Source organism: Pseudopipra pipra, chromosome 10, assembly GCF_036250125.1.
Source record: "Pseudopipra pipra isolate bDixPip1 chromosome 10, bDixPip1.hap1, whole genome shotgun sequence".
NCBI lineage: Eukaryota > Metazoa > Chordata > Aves > Passeriformes > Pipridae > Pseudopipra > Pseudopipra pipra.
In genome coordinates, this window is record NC_087558.1 from 2,554,998 (window position 1) to 2,566,921 (window position 11,924).

The 11,924-nt window shown below is 41.1% G+C and overlaps 1 long non-coding RNA gene across 1 annotated transcript; it reads left to right on the plus strand.

Moving 5' to 3' along the window:
• The first annotated feature begins 768 nt into the window (after window positions 1-768).
• Window positions 769-9,751, plus strand: LOC135419287 (uncharacterized). Its single transcript, XR_010432901.1, has 3 exons — window positions 769-908; window positions 4,049-4,164; window positions 9,633-9,751. It is a non-coding gene; the product is annotated as an uncharacterized LOC135419287 (long non-coding RNA).
• Window positions 9,752-11,924: the final 2,173 nt, after the last annotated feature.

Genomic DNA, 11,924 nt, shown 5'->3' on the forward strand with positions numbered 1-11,924 from the left:
GCCCTGGAAGTGTCCAAGGCCAGGTTGGAGCAACCTGGGACAGTGGAAGGTGTCCCTGCCCATGGCAGGGCGTGGGACTGGATGGGCTTTAAGCTCCTTTCCAACCCAAACCATTCCATGATTCCATGGCTGGCTGTGAAGATTTAGACTCTGCTTTCAGTACAAGTCACTGCACCAAAATTTGCAGCACTAAATAGTCCATATGTTGTGTTTCTGGACTCTTGTAGTTATAAAGGAGTAAATACTACAAGAATTCAATGATTAGTGAAGTTCACATCCCTGCTGTTTTCTCTCCAACTTCATGGACATTTTACTTTTGTATATACAGTTGTTTAAGTGTTAATTAATTTAGCTATTAAATTGTGGGGAATTTAATAACAAGCAGAATGGAAACGGTAAATTAAATTAGTTGCTCTGTAATAAAATCCTCCCAAACACATTCCTCCCGTCTAGGTTTGATATAACCCAATTAAAACCAGGATAGAACTCATCCCTTTGTCTTAATAGGCATATTAAATTAGCTATTTCCTCCTAAGGAAAAAAAAGAAAAAACACCACGCTTAGAAACAAACCCCACAATGTTTAGGAATGGGAAAAGAGTTGATTTTCTTGTCCCCTGCTATTTGTAATCTGTGATTAAATGGTGTGAAATGGGGCTAAGCCTTCCTGGTGATGCCTTAGAGCTCTTCCTCCTCCCCTGTGCACTCCAAATATGTCTGGGACAAAAGTGGAGCGTGGCAGGGCTAATCTTCATTTTCTCCACAGTGCTGGGAAATCTTCTGCAGTGATGGAAACTCTAAAACAAAGGCTGCCATATGTTTAATCCCACCAAGCTGGAGCTCTCACAGAGGCATGGGTATAAAGGAAGAAATCCTGATGATGTGCAGTTCCAGCATTACACGGTAAAAGTGAGTGGAAGATGTTTTTCTGTCTCCATGCATTAAGTTAATTTCTTGGGTGTTTTGGTTTTCTTTTGTGTGTGTATTTTGTATTTTCAAATTTTGAAATCCTGCTGATTTAGAGGATCAGAAAAATATTTGGGTTGATAACTCAGATGTGTTGTCAAATATGCTCATAGTGCTGCTGCCCTCTGCTGCAGGGTATTGTGATCGTGGCACATCACAAGGGCCTGTGGTGATAAGACAAAAGAAAATGGTTTTAAACTCAAAGAAATTAGGTTTAGAAGAGATTTTAGGAAGAAATTCTTCCTTGTGAGGGTGGTGAGGTCCTGGCACAGGTTGCCCAGAGAAGCTGTGGCTGCCCCATCCCTGGGAGTGTCCAAGGCCAGGTTGGAGCAACCTGGGCTAGTGGGAGGTGTCCCTGCCCATGACAGGGGTGGGACTGGATGAGCTTTAAGATCCTTCCAACCCAAACCATTCCATGATTCAAATCATGCAAGTTTATACCTGATTTTGACCTGAACTACTTTCCAAAATATCTGAGCTTTTTCAACAGTTTATTTGTACAACACTTTAGTCAGCAATACCTCTATTTCCATATCACACCTTGTATCTGACTCTTATTTTTTAGTGGAATAGGAGCATTTTAAATTGAAGTTTGTAATTGCAATAATCACTATGGGTAGGGAAATTCAGTGATTACCAGTGTTTCAGTAAATAATTTGGCTCTGTGGTTCCTCAACTCCTAGTGGATATTAACAATAGAGTTGTTCTACGGCAGGTACTAACTAATAATAGGAAGTATTTGCTTTCCATTAGGTAATTACACCTATTAATTAAACTCTATTTAATCACAGTATGTTTTATTTAAATCCTGGCGCAGAAAATATTTCTTAATATAGACATGAGTTGTTTGGGTGAATAATTCCACTGAATATTGTATATTAATAATTCACAGCCATGATGTTGCTGTAATTTCCCCAACAGAACTTTTAGCTGGTAAATTCTGATGATTTCATGGCATTTTCCTCCTAAAGAGACTCTGGATCCTCTCATGGAATTGGCAGATCCCCCCCTGACTTCAGTGGAGCCTCAGGGATTCTCACCAACATTTATTTGCATCTTTAGAGGCATTTAAAAATCAGGACTTGTAAAGAACCAATGATGTGGCATTAAAAGAAAGTCAAGCTCGTCGTGCCATGAACAATCCTTTGGAAGCCATCAAGGGAAGGGAAATTCCACTTTTCCTGCCTTTTCCTCTCTCTTCTGTCATGGGAGAGGTTGGGGGTTTGGTGACAGTGACTCAAAGTGCCCATGTGCTGTTGAGGGGTCCTGTCCTTCTCCTGATGGCTCCCAAAATCCAATCCCTGAATCCACCTGAGATCAGCTGGGAAGACTCTCCTTGCCCAGCAGGAAGTTTGCTCCAAAGCAATGAGTTCATACATTCATTGTCACCCTGTTAAAATTCATAAATCTGAATTTTGGTGTTATCTAAGTGCTTATTATTTTTAAGAACAAATTTATCCGTGTTGCTTTCCTGCTCATTAAAATAGGAAAGTGATAAGCAAAACTGCTTTCCTATTGATTAAGTTGCTTCTAATTATTTATTTCATCTTTCAGTGCCTCACTAATCAGGCTTGATGATCTCTGACAGTTTGCATGCAGTTATCTTATTTAGAGGCACAGCTGAAGTGACTAATTTAAGCTGCAGAAAATGCAATAGCAGCACTTTAATTTTTAATTATTTTGTAGTATGTGTCGAAAAAAAGAATGCACAGAATAATTCCAAGTGGAACAAAGAGGGTTTCTGAGCACTCAGTCTGGGCGAGAACCCCAAAAAACATGAAGCTAAAGACTCAGCCAAGATGATGGTTTTTTATTAATTTATTTAGTTATTTTACTAATTGGCAGTAAATTCAGTTTTCCCTTTGAGCACATATCAATATATATGACCACAATGTGTGTGTATGTATATATATATATATGCTCTACTTTAAGGTCATTCATTAAGCTTGAGCTACATTTGATCTTACAAGAAATGGGCCAATTTGTGGGGCTGTAGCTGTAAAAGGAGGACAATAGTTGCTAATAAAGTGTGAGAATCCCAACCCTGATGTATTTTAGCACAGTTAGAGGATTCCTCCAGCAGAGTTCATTTGCAGTGTGAGTTACTCCACTCCACCCCACCATAAATGTCAGCTCTGCTGCAGGGATCACAGTTCAGCCTCATGAGGTGGTAATGAGCCAGCATGGCACAAATATGGAAAAAGTGTAAATAAATATCCAAAGTATTACGGTGGCATGACAGAAATGATGATTAGATCCACAATGTCCAGCTTCAGATGCACTCCTGGAAGAGCAAAAGAGGTTTTGTTGCTTAAAATGGCATAAAAAAGGTGAATTACTTCAGCTGGGCATCATGCTTGTCTGATTTAAGAGCTGCTGAACTCACTCTCTAAAAGGCCAGTCCCATTTTTCCCCCTGTGATTCACCCAGAGTGAGGGAAGTTATGAGAGATAAAAAGCTTGTAGAGCTGTTAACACTGTTTTATGGTGGAATTGATGCCCAGCTCTGCCAAGTAGCACAGATGCCTAATACACTGGATTTGTAAAGGAGATTTTAATCTTCACAAGTACAGATCTTTTCACTTCCAGTCCCTGGCTCTCCTGAGTGAGAAGGAGAAATAATCAGCCAGGCTGAGGGCACTAAACCAAAATAAAGAAGGCTCCAGTCCCTGAGGTGGGCACTGATGGGTTTGAAGGCTGCCTGTCAAAGTACCTGCTGTTCAAGTGTAGAACTTGCATGGTTTTTTTTCAGGAAATCACCATTGAGTGTGAGGCAAAAATCTCAACAAGGCTGCAAAACATCAGGGGAAATGTGGATCTTTGGAATGCTCGGGATTGAAATGGAGCTTCCAAGAGGAGTCAGGGCTTGTCTTGTGGATGGGGGAGCTGGAGGGAAAAGGTGAGGGACATTTTGCTCTTAATATCCACTGGTGTTTCTGTGTGTGTATATATATATATATATATATAAACACACACACATATATATAAAAAATACATGTCTGTGTATACATATCCCTATATACACAAGCTCACCCATGTTCATATCTCTGTCACAGGCCAATTACACATTTTGATCTCTTGTAGTAACTTCTTTTAGGCCAACAGATCCTGCTCCCCACAAAGCCAACAAGCATAAAACAACACCATGAAGGAGGGAGAAAACTGGTGGAGAGAGAAAAAAATGAAGGGGAGCACATTCTGTAAGTTCTGGGTTGAGATTTTAAAGGGTTTGGGGTTTTGTTTTTAAGTATCTGTGAATTTAACTATAATCTGTCATGAATTCTTTTTTTCTTGGGTGTAAGAGAAATAATTTGCTTTGGGACATTTCTAAAGTAACATCATCATCCAGCATCATCCTCCTTTCCTAAGGGCTGCATTTCCATCCTCTAGTAGTGTGGTTTCTGTATTTATGGGTCAGCTTATGGTATTTCATACATTTTATTCATTTTTAACCTTTGGTTCCTGAGTTAGAGGTTTTAATCTGCTCAAATGCCCAAATGCCCCAAGGGAATTGGTATTTCTGGGAAAATGGCAATAAAATTTTGAGAAAATGGCAATCAAATTTTCATAGGACTGTTTGCCAGTGAAAGATTTGCTGCAGCTGTTGGTCAAAAATCCAAAAATCCAGTCAGGTCAAGGAGGTACCTGTCATCAATCCAATGGTAATGTCATCATCATCATCATCGTCATCATCATCATCACTGGGCAGCTCACCCAAAGTCCAGGTGGGCCAATGGGCTGTCAGTGACTTCAAAAGGATTTCTATTGAGCCCATGGTGGTTTATCAGAGCTAAAATTGCTAAATGATGACTCAGCCTCAAGGATCTTCCCTTCTTCCCTCTTCCTCCCAGGCTAAATAATGCCATTTGTTTGGCTGTCCACTGCCACTGAGGAAAGCATTGCTCAGATTATTCTGGATTTAATGAAGAATAATTATGTCACTGAACCCAAAATCCCTCCTGTGAAAGCATTGCAAGCTGAAGGTGACACTCCCAGAAACACAAGTGGTGGACATTTAATCCCATTATATTGGACAAGCTTCTCTAGAGTGAGTGTGTTCGGAGTCAGAGCTCTCTTAATTATAATTTTTTGCCTCATTTCTGGCCAGGAGCATATATTTAGGTTGTCATGAGCCAGCATTAAAAATTGCAATGAAGTGCTTGCTGAAAAGCAGGATACCTGTACATGATGCCAGTGAACAGCAGAGGAGCTGCTGTTAAGATGTCTCTTAACAGATAGAAAGCTCTGGGGTTAAACACAATTTAAATATCCACAGGTTAGGCAGTGCTTTGCATTCCTGTTTCCTGGTGCATGACAGGATCTCACCCGCTCCCCAGGTGCAAATAAATATAATCATCACTCCCATCATCCCGGATTTTCCGCTCAGCTTCCCCAGCCCTCGGCTCTGGAACACTCTCAGACTCCAGTGACTCTCGTAACACACGTGAGAAGTGGCTCTAGGGCTGCAGGATGAATTCATTTCTGTTTAAGCAGCTGCATCACACCAGGTTTTTGTTTATTTTTTTTGAAGGGACAAGTTGTCGTGGCTGCTGTTACACGCAGAACTCCAACAGGCTTTGTGGAAATAATACAGATAAGCTGATACAGAAAAAAAATGCTGGTTTTATAATAGCTGGGGAACATTCCTATTTGTATTTCCCATTTTTCTGGCACACAGAGGATGGAATTGATTTCATGCAGGACTCGGTGCTTTCGCTATCTCTGCTCTCACAGGGAGAAAAGGCACCTGAATGGGAGCAGATCCTGCTCTCTTACAGGGGATTTGTTGCATTGGCTCCTACTTGAAATGAAAGGCAAGTGGAATGGGAAGGAAGCTCTGGAACTGGGAGGAATCTCAGGGAAAGTGCTGCTGCAGGGAGGTGGAATCATTTAATTTGGAAATGACCCACAAGATAATCAAGTCCAACCATCCCCCAGCACTGCCAAGGCCACCACTAACCCATGTCCCCAAGTGCCACATCCATGTGGCTTTTAAACACCCCAAGGGATGGTGACTCCACCCTGGGCAGCTGTGCCAGGGCTGGACAAACCTTTAAGCAAAGAGATTTTTTAAAGTATAAAATCTAAACCTCCCCTGGTGCAACTTGGAGCTGTTCCGTCGCTTGTTACCTGGGGGAGAGACCAACCCTCCACCTCTCTCCAGGTGGAGAGCAAGAATCCCAGAGTCACTGATGTTGGAAAAGCCCTCCAAGATCATCAAGTCCACACTGTGCCCCATCCCCACCTTGTCCCCCAGCCCAGAGCACTGACTGCCACGGCCAGGCCTTCCTGGGACACCTCCAGGGGTGGGGACTCCAAACCTCCCTGGGCAGCCCCTTCCAGTGCCTGACAGCCCTTTCCAGAAGGAAATTCCTTTTGATGTCCAACCTGAACTTCTCCTGGCACAGCCTGAGGCCGTTTCCCCTCGTCCTGTCCCTTGTTCCCTGGGAGCAGAGCTCAACCCCCCCCCCCGGTTCCCCCTTCCTGTCAGGGGGTCACAGAGCCAGAAGGTCCCCCCTGAGCCTCCTTTTCTCCAGGCTGAGCCCCCCCAGCTCTCTGAGCTTCTTCTCATCAAACAAGACAAAGAACAGGGACCATCTGCTGCCCCTGGTGTCCACTGTCAGCCTGCTTGGTTCACTTGCACATCTCTGGAGCAGCTCCAACCTGGTAGGAGAGGGGAGGTAGAAAAGGGCTGAGCAATGTGAGCTGGCTCTCTTTGGGTGTTAAGAGTGCTCTAAGCTTGACCAAAAAATCCAAATAAACCAGTTGCCAGCTGAAGTTCTTTGTGCACAATGTCACTGGCAAGAGAAGAAAGAGTAAACGTATATCTGAGTTGTGAAAGGTACATCACGTCCCAGAGATGATTAAAAATACATAATAAAAACTTACCTGGAGGGGCTTGTGAGCACATCAAGGGTCTTTATGCCAAATGGTTTTATAATGGCTGAGGAAGAAATTATTTATTAGTTCATCAAACATAAAGGAATAGTTAATGATAGCATTCATTATAATCTTTGTTGTGGCACATAATTAGCAAGCTCTGCTTCTGTCTCGGTGCAATTGCTGAGCACTGACTGGTGGAGTAACATGCATGATTTATAATGATATTACAAGCCACAGTTTCTCCTCTCCAAATTAATGAATCCTAGCAGAGAGAAACAGGGAAAGCTTTTAACCAAGATTTCAGGGTCTGGTCCTGAAAAACCAAATTGTGAACCAGCAGCTCTTGTCTTGGAAAGGCTCTTTGCCAAAGTGTGGGGCTGTTGGAAGTCACATTTCTAGCAACAATCATCATTACTGGAGGGTTTGGGTTATTTAGACCATCCAACACATTTCTGCTCAACTTCCTTATCAGCAGGGAGTACTTTTAGTCCATCCTTTTTTTCTGTAAAGAAGAGGACAGGGAAGCTGTGACTTCATCACACATTAAATATCCAAGCCCAAAGGAAACCTCTCAGTGAGCAGGAAATTGAACCTGACCTGGAGATTTGGGCTTTCATCATCCTCCCAAAATGTTACTATTCCTCTGTGGTTCCTTCAACCACTTCAACCACTAAAAATTCCTAAATCATCATTCACCAACACTAATTTAAGAAAGGCTCTCAGACATCCTCAGAGTCTACAGTGTGGAATTTATGCTAAATAAACATCTGAGGTGGTTCTAATTTTATAATTCCAATAATACAACTGCCCAGGATGTCATAAGTGTAATCAAACAACATTCATGTCTGGGTTTGTTTATTTACTTATTGCACGCTTAAATTCTGCCAAGGTGGCTGTTTTAACTTCTTTTAACAGAGTCTAATATGGAATTCTGGTACGTGGATCAATAATTTGGGGGTTTTGGTATTTTTAAATGCATAATGTTCCCTTTTGAAAACACAGCAAAACAAATGGCCTCATGTTGAACCAGGAGAGGTTCAGGTTGGATTGGAGGAAACATTTCTTCACTGGAAGGGTGGTTAAACTTTGGAAGGGGCTGCCCAGGGCAGTGGAGTTTCCATCCATGAAAATGTTCAAAAAATGAGGAACTGTGGCACTCTGATATGGTTTAGTGGCCCTGGGGGTGTTTGGTCAAATATTGGACTTGAAGATCTTGGAGCTCTTATCCAACTTTGATGATAATGGCAGGGAAATGCTCAAGTACTTTCCTGGCCTGAATATTTGACTTGGCAAATATTCTAAATTGCTTCAAATGCCTCGACGTATTTAGGAGCATAAATACAGCATAAATAAATAATGTGGATTATTAGAAAGCATGGCACATGTTAATGTGCTTACCATCATCAGGGAAAACGGTGCAAGGTAATTAAAATGCACAAAGGGTAGATACAATTAACATTATCTGCTTACAACACACTAATGATTAGGTTTCAGACCCACTGCTCCTCATGGTACTTATCAGGGCTTTCATTCTTTTTTTTTCAGCAAGTAATAATCGAGATAAATATTTAAAAAATGTAAGTAGGGCAATATTTACTTTTGGATTTGAGATTTAGGACTTGTGCTACTTTGATGATTTTTTTTCTGATGGCTCCCAAGCTAAAAAAAAAAAAAAAAGCCTTGAGGTGTCTTCATTTCCAGAATTTTCATCTTTTCAGTGGGGTTTCTTTGCATTCATCATTTTTTATACAGGGATGTCCTCCTGGTCCAGGTGTGGGGCTCAGTTAAACCAAACCAGATCAGAAACTCTGTGCTTGAAGAGAAACATCTTTCATTGTGAAGTCAACAAAGCTTTTCCTTTCCCCAAAACACCAATGAAATTTGGCTTTGGGGACTGAGCAAAGTCAAAAAAAGCCAAAATAAAGGACAGACCTGGATGGGTGGAGCACCTTGTGCCACCTCCCTGAATTCTGCACCCAAGTCCCTCCAGTGTTGAGGGTTTGGCCGTGGTGTTGAAACCTGTGTGCAGTAATTTAATTAATTAATTAAATGCATTTTGGAAATTAATTGGGTTTAAACTGATGGTTATGTTTACTGTCAGTATTACAAGCTCCCCCCAAAAAGATTAATAGGAAGGGAATTTATCTTATTTACTGGCAGTTTGGGGAACTCAAACCAAAGTACTTTACATAAAGATTAATCTGTATTTAGAATATATATAGCCTATAAAACCATCTGTATTTTTACAGTATAAGCCTTAGGTCCAATTTGTACTCGATGGGAAAATTCTCAGTGATTTCAGAGTCTTTGGAGGAGAAGTTCAGTGGATTTAGGAAGATGTTAACTCCCTGTTAGAGATGGATGGGATTAAGAGGTCAAACTGGAAAGTAACAGAGCAGAATAGAGCTTGAACCTGACAGACCAATCACTTGTTTTCATAGATTTTTAAGCAAGAAAGTGCCATTATAAACATCCTTTCTGACCTCCTGTGTACTGCAAGCCAGGAAATTTAATCCTTGATCCCCTGCATTAGAGGCAAGTGCTCGGCTCTATTTCATAAAATGCTTGTCTTGTTTGTTTTGGTGGGTAATATTTTACTTTCTCAGGGTGTAGAATATCAGCCAATTTTGGCTCAGTTTGCTGTGGATTTGTTTTAAACGTTTAGACATAAATTGTATAAATAAAGCTTTCACAAAACAAACCCTACCAAAAGCAGAGCAGTCACTGCACAAATCTGTCCCATCACTGCACAGTTCTTGCCTATTTTTTTTTTCCCTCTCTTCAGGTTAAAAAGATCTCTCTGTTTGCTCAAGAGTCTTCTCCCACCTGGAGCCTTCTTAAGCCTGGCTTTACTATAAATTCAAGATTAAAATCCTCACTCTATCAACAAGTGGGACACAAAATGAAGGTAAGACTCACCTATTAAAAAAAAAAAAAAAAAAAAAAGATGTTTTTTAGAGACCCACCTCCAGCTCAGGTAAGTCAGAGTGTAAAGGAAGCAGAACTGATTAAGAAGGTTCTTTGTAGGAACTGTTACATCTCACATTCATTACAAACACAGAAGTTTGCTCCCCACATTGAGAAAATCTGTTTCTGTGTGTCCTGGCACACTTTAAATGACTGTATTTGTGTTCCCTCACTTGATTGAAACAAGAGAAGTGCAATCTCAGGGGAATTTGGGCACTTAGGCTGTTCTGTTCAATCACAATATATATATTTATGTGTAAAGAGATTGCCATATTCCACAAAAATCTCAATGTGAATTGTGCCCAATACAATCAGATATCTGAATGTGACAAGGTGGAGACAAACTGAAGACAGAGAGTCTAAATCCTAAATTGAAATGCATTGCCCTGCAAACATTTACTTCCTGAATAGGATAATTTAAGAGCTTGGTGGTTTTGCTGGTGGTTTATCCACATATTTTGAAGGTGGGAGGAGCACAGGATGCAGAACCCTGAAGAACATCAACCATTGTCCCTCTGTGGATGACTCTTCTGCAGGACTGAAAACTTGGATGTGCACATGGGTCAGTGGAGGCTTTGCTTGTTGGTGAAAAGAGTTTATTTGAACAAATTCTTAATGTTTTCACCCTGTAACAGGATTCTTCAGACTATATCATAAAATCATGGAATGGTTTGGGTTGGAAGGGACCTTAAATCATCTTTTTCCACCCCCTGCCATGGGCAGGGACACCTTCCACCAGCCCAGGTTGCTCCAAGCCCTGTCCAACCTGGCCTTGGACACTTCCAGGGATCCAGGGGCAGTCACAGCTTCTCTGGGCAACCTGTGCCAGGGCCTCCTCCCCCTCCCAGGGGAGATGCTCAGGGTTTTTTAAAGTTTTTGCAGTTTGAAAACAACATCATCTCATGTGGCACAAATGAAACCCCTCAACTGTTTTCTTGAAACATCCTGGTTCGTGTCATCTGCCCAAATTAATGTAAGCACTGTATTCTCTGGCATCTTTGCAATCACTGCTTTATCTTAATTATAATAGTAAGTAATTTGCAAGAAGTATTGAAGTGGAAAAACAAACAAAGTAAAAAGAAGAATTTCAGATAAATGGATTACCAGAAAGATATAATTATATTATTGATTGCATTATCAAACATTAAATATTTGGGATTTTTAAATCAGCTTTGCAGCCAAAGCAATGCATCTAACTCATTAAATTATGAGTATCAAAATATAGACAATTATTGGTCTGATCCCGTGAGGAAAGAATGAAAATGCTGGAAAATGTGAGTTTGTTTCCTTTGGAATGGACCAACTGTGGCTGCCCCATCCCTGGGAGTGTCCAAGGTCAGGTTGGAGGAACATGATCTGGTGGAAGGTGTCCCTGCCCATGGCAGGGGGTGGAATGGGATGAGTTTTAAGGTCCCTTTCAACCCAAATAATTCTGGGATTCTATCATAGGCTATGATGTCATACCTTTTATCCATAATAATTAATTAATTGCCTTGGGAACCCCCCAGACAGCTTTGTTTGCTTCACCAGACCCTGGATAATGCACAAATTTGCTAGTTTTAAATTATGCACAGAGATGGCTCAAATCCTAAAGTTCTATAAAAAGATCCAAAATTAGATGACCAGTGCCATGTGGGAGGACTGGGAAGGGAATCTCTCAGTATTCCCTGAGAGATTCCAGCAGCTCAGTGTTCTGGTTTCCATTTTTTATTAGATTTTTCTCTGGAAGGAATTTTTGCTTTACGAAGCTGGGGAAAAAAAAAAAAACTGAAATGATGTTTTAAGGTTTTAAAAGTCCGTTTCTAAGAGTTTTCATTGTTCTGAAAGAGGTGAGATATAAATAGACCAACTTGCCACAGAGGAGCTGTTGGTTTTGACATCAGAGGGAGCAAAGGGAGAGCAGTGAGTGCCACTCACTCTTGTGTTGCTGCCACCACCAATTAAAACTAACAATGGGGCAAAGCCAACAAAAAGAAGGAATAAATTTGTCCAGCTTCTCCAATCTAAATGTGTAAATTTAGCAGAACAATTATGCTGAGGTCTTGTCTGTATGAAACACTTGCAAAATGCAACCTCTGAAAAAAAGAATCTGCCCTAAAGAAAGTCAGGA